Here is a 5,012-nt window from a genome sequence, read left to right on the forward strand (position 1 = left end):
AGAAGGACTAGTTGATTTGATACCTTTCTTTAATTTCCCCATATTTTAAGTCATTCTTCCATTTCTGTTAAGTTAACATATCCAAGATGAAAAGCACATTTCCACTGAAAGAAGTGTAATTACCCATGATCTCAATTAATCTAATTGCCATATGCACATATAATTGAAGCTCCATATCTGTTGTAGACTTTTTGGTTGATACTTGTCTCTCCCTTACAGGCTGAAGTGGCCGATCGATCTAGTAGTCGTCATCTCATCACTCCATTCACGTTCTCTCTCTGTTGTATGCAATAGGATTCCATCTATTAATTGCAAATCTCATGTTAGCTAGATGTTGAGCTTTTGCACATGTATTTTCACCATATTGAGCCCCAAAAACCATATATATCCCTTATTGTTTTGCCACTAAAACCATTTTGTCTGCACGAATACACACATAAAGACATGCAGACAAATACATTGTCCTATTAAAAATAACACATACTTCTTTAGATAATTAAATTAGATCATGAGATTATTATTGATTTAAACCTCAAAACCCTAGTTATATATTTTGTTGCTAGGAATTAATACATATGCATGTGTGATGTGTGGGGTCAGCAGATCTTCATGGAGCTTTCAATTATATGCAGTCCTAGCTAATTTGCACACAAATCAGAATCTTAATCTTGTGAAAACTGGTATCTTTGTCCGGCAATCAAACTTAACCACTAGATCTCTTCAAATAATAATTTTTAGGCTTTTCAGCCAAAATGGCTTTTGAGTTGGCATACTTTGGTCCTTGAAATTTAAAATCGATAGAATTGGTCCCTAATTTTGTAACCCTCAATCATTTTGGTCATTCCGTGAAAAAAAAAAAATCTTTTAAATAAGGAAAAAATGACAAAAATACTCTTAATTTTTTGTCTAATCATTTTGGTCCTATTTAACAGAGATTTTTTTATGGAATGACCAAAGTGATTGATGGTGGGCAAACTCAGTAACCACTTCTATCGATTTCAAATCTCATGGATCAAAGTGAAGAGTTATGCCAATCTCATAAACTATTTTGACTAAAATACCTAATTTTTGCAAGCATTTTAATTTCAAGCATCATTTGGGATTAGGGTTTGCTCAGCAAGGATTTGATTTGTCATATAGGTTGGGAAGTGTACATTAGGATTTGTAGAGAGAGAGAGAGAGAGAGAGAGAGAGAGAGAGAGAGAGAGAGAGAGAAACCTAACCATATATTCTGTCTAATCTTAATCTGATTTTAGGAAGATTAAGATATAAGAATGCTTTGAGAGCATAGCATAAAATTATTGACAGTTGTTGGGTACATGTAGGTGATGAGATAAAAACTACTTTGATGTATGTAAAATGCCAGCTTTGATATACTCTTGCTTATGTCACAGAATCAATGATTGATTCTTATTCTTTCTGCTTATTTCTCAATAAAACAAGCAAGTTGAGAGGAAATTTTTTTGTTCATTATTTTTTTATGCCATTGCTCTCCAAACAGTTCCTATATATAAGTGGGTGAATTCAAAGGTTTTTCATTCAAACCATTCTCATTCAACGCTTCTCTCTCTCTCTCTCTCTCTTTCTCTCTCTCTCTCACATAACTACAGCTTTCTTGAAGGCCAAAGTGCTTTTATAAGAAAGCTAGATATGGCTATAGAGATTGAACAGCAGCAGCCTTCTGTTGGGCTATCAAAAATAGCTGTTTCTGATACTCATGGAGAAGACTCTCCATACTTTGCAGGATGGAAAGCTTATGATGAAAACCCTTATCATGAATCAAGCAATCCATCTGGAGTCATACAGATGGGACTAGCTGAAAATCAAGTAAGTGCTTCTCATGATCACAAATGATCATTTGTCAACAAAACCCAGAAGAAAAAAATCTGAATACTTCTAGAATTTTCATCTAATATTAACTTTTTTTGTTGAACAGGTTTCGTTTGATCTGTTGGAAAAGTACTTGGAAGAAAATTCAGAAGCCTCCAACTTGGGTTCAAAGGGATCAAAGGGAGTGTCTGGCTTTAGAGAAAATGCCTTGTTTCAAGACTACCATGGCCTTTTGTCTTTTAGAAAGGCAATGGCCAGTTTTATGGAACAAATTAGAGGAGGAAGAGCGAAATTTGACCCTGCTAGAGTAGTCTTAACAGCAGGGGCAACCGCAGCTAATGAGCTGTTGACTTTCATCATAGCTGATCCTGGTGATGCTTTGCTTGTTCCAACACCATACTATCCAGGGTAAGAATACTCCTCCATCACTCAAACTTAAGGACTTTGAAAGTTACAGAAATATTCTCTTGTCAGACAGTCTGGCATGTTTTTCTTTTTCAAAATGTTTACGCGGAACATTTCTTAAGTGTTCTCATTTTAACCGCATGACGTCAGAATGAGTCTGGACATAACATGCCATCTGACAAGAGAATGTTATCATCTGGAAGTTATATTATTTCGTGCAATTTTTTGTGACTTTTTTTTTTTTTTTTCATATTGATCATCAAAAACTAATGTCAACTTAAATTTTCTTCTTCAGATTTGATAGAGATTTGAGGTGGAGGACTGGTGTGAACATTGTGCCAATCCACTGTGAAAGCTCAAACAACTTCCAGATTACTCCAGAAGCGTTAGAAGCTGCACACAAAGAGGCAGAAGCCAAGAACATGAGAGTGAGAGGGGTACTAATCACAAATCCATCAAACCCACTTGGTGCAACAATCCAAAGAGCAGTCCTTGAACAGATTCTTGAATTCGTCACTAAAAAAAACATCCATCTCGTTTCTGATGAAATCTACTCGGGATCCGCCTTCTCATCCTCCGAATTCATTAGTGTGGCAGAAATTCTTGAAGACAGGCAGTACAAGGATGCAGAAAGAGTCCACATTGTTTATAGTCTATCCAAAGATCTTGGCCTTCCGGGTTTTCGAGTTGGCACCGTGTACTCTTACAATGATAAGGTTGTGACAACAGCAAGAAGGATGTCAAGCTTCACCCTAATATCTTCTCAAACACAACATCTCTTGGCTTCCATGTTATCTGACAAGGAATTCACTGAAAATTACATAAAGACAAACAGAGAGAGACTGAGGAAGAGATATGATATGATCGTCGAGGGTTTGAAGAAATCGGGGATCGAGTGTTTGAAAGGAAATGCTGGGTTGTTTTGCTGGATGAATTTAAGTCCATTTTTGGATGAACCAACAAGAGAAGGTGAACTGACCCTTTGGGATTCCATGCTGCATGAAGTGAAGCTAAATATATCTCCAGGATCTTCTTGTCATTGCTCTGAGCCAGGTTGGTTCAGGGTGTGCTTTGCCAACATGAGTGAGCAGACACTTGAGATTGCATTGACAAGAATACATAATTTCATGGAATATAAAGAGAGGGCTAGCTAAAATTATAATTTATTTCTCTTTTATCTTCCTTTTTTTCGGTGGTTCTAACCTTTTTTTATTATTGTGGAGGACAAAACCCAATTTAAGAATTGGATTTGTCTCTCTACATATATATATATATATATATATATATATATATATATACACTGTAGATTTGATTAAATTGTGTAACAACTCCATCTTGTTTTCTTGCTTGAAAAGGCAAGTTTTACACATTCAACTTGTATAATCGACGGATATATATTTTTATTTATTTTTGGCATTCTACTCATTTTACCTTTGACTTGTCTTGCAATCAACTGCGAAAGACTGGAGTATTAGTATATTAATGTTGGGAGATAACGTACAGCTATAGACTAATTAAGGAAGAAGAAGAGCAACTAAACAGGTAGATTACAAAAAGAAAACTCTCGTTAAGTGCAAGAGTAGGTTTCACAAAAATATCCTTAAAAAGGTGGTTGCGTGACAATTAAATTAGAATATTGACAGAGTTGTCATGGAATGACTAAAATCATTTACGGTGGATAAACTTAGATACCACTTCTATCGATTTTTATTGTCAGGAACCAAAGTTACTTCAATCTCAAAGACGATTTTCTCTAAAAAATAATCCAAAACTAAATTGTAAACTTTTTCAACAATTAAGCCATATACAATTACTTCAAACCCTATATTATATTGGATATGAGGTTGAATTTCCAACCTTTGACAATTTTAAGCTGAGTTTGACGTTGCATGTCATGCTCATAAAACCTGGCATGATTAAGATGTGTTAGTTAATTCAGATATGGTTTGCTTAATATAAGTATTTTGCACAGCTTTACGCCAAATGTTAGTACTCCATCACACGAAAGAGATACCATTTGATACACAGCAGGCCCAGAATATAGTAATAATCGACGACAATAGTTAATGAAAAATGTGAACAGTAATAAACACCCATTTGAGAGAGATATGCTTAATTTGGTTGAACTCAAGGATCCATTTGATGTTGATCCGAGTTTGATGGTTGTTATTGTGAGCAACTATAAGACCGCTAGCTTGTGCCATAACATAACATTCATCGTGGACCCTGTTATAACAATGTAATAATTTTTAATAAAAAGGAATAATCAAGAGGTGATGCATATCGAGTGGAGGGTAGTTTTAAGCATATCTTAACGCGTACAGTTTTTTTTTTTTTTTTTTTTTTTTTTTGGGACAAATGATAAGATGATTATATTGAATCTGTCAAACTTGGATGCAGAGAGGATGAAATTAACAAACAGCTGCTTAGTTAACTTGGCTAAACCCATACTATTTAGCACCATGTGACTTTGACAATTCTTTATATAACTTCCAATAAATAACAACATCTTAAGTAAACATTCAGTCGATTTGTCGTTGATTTTCAGACATTAGCCAACAAAACTTACTTTTGTTGTAAACTTATTAGCTAATTAATTTTCTTAATCAATAATAAAGAAGGCTAAGTATTTCAATAAGTCAACTTCATATACAATCATTTATATGTATTTTATCAGTACAAACTCTCAACTAGTGCAGCTAAGTAAGCTAGCTAGCTATCGGGATAATGAAATGACATTTTTTATATTTTCATATATGCATGGGAACAAACGTATC

At 34.6% G+C, this 5,012-nt stretch overlaps 1 pseudogene; it reads left to right on the forward strand.

Annotated features, from left to right (window-relative positions):
- Nucleotides 1-1,619: 1,619 nt before the first annotated feature.
- On the forward strand, nt 1,620-3,521 carry LOC137748591 (1-aminocyclopropane-1-carboxylate synthase 7-like; annotated as a pseudogene).
- The last annotated feature ends 1,491 nt before the right edge of the window (nt 3,522-5,012 follow it).

This window comes from Pyrus communis, chromosome 2, assembly GCF_041283825.1.
Source record: "Pyrus communis isolate YQ-2024b chromosome 2, ASM4128382v1, whole genome shotgun sequence".
In the NCBI taxonomy this organism is placed as follows: Eukaryota; Viridiplantae; Streptophyta; class Magnoliopsida; order Rosales; family Rosaceae; genus Pyrus; species Pyrus communis.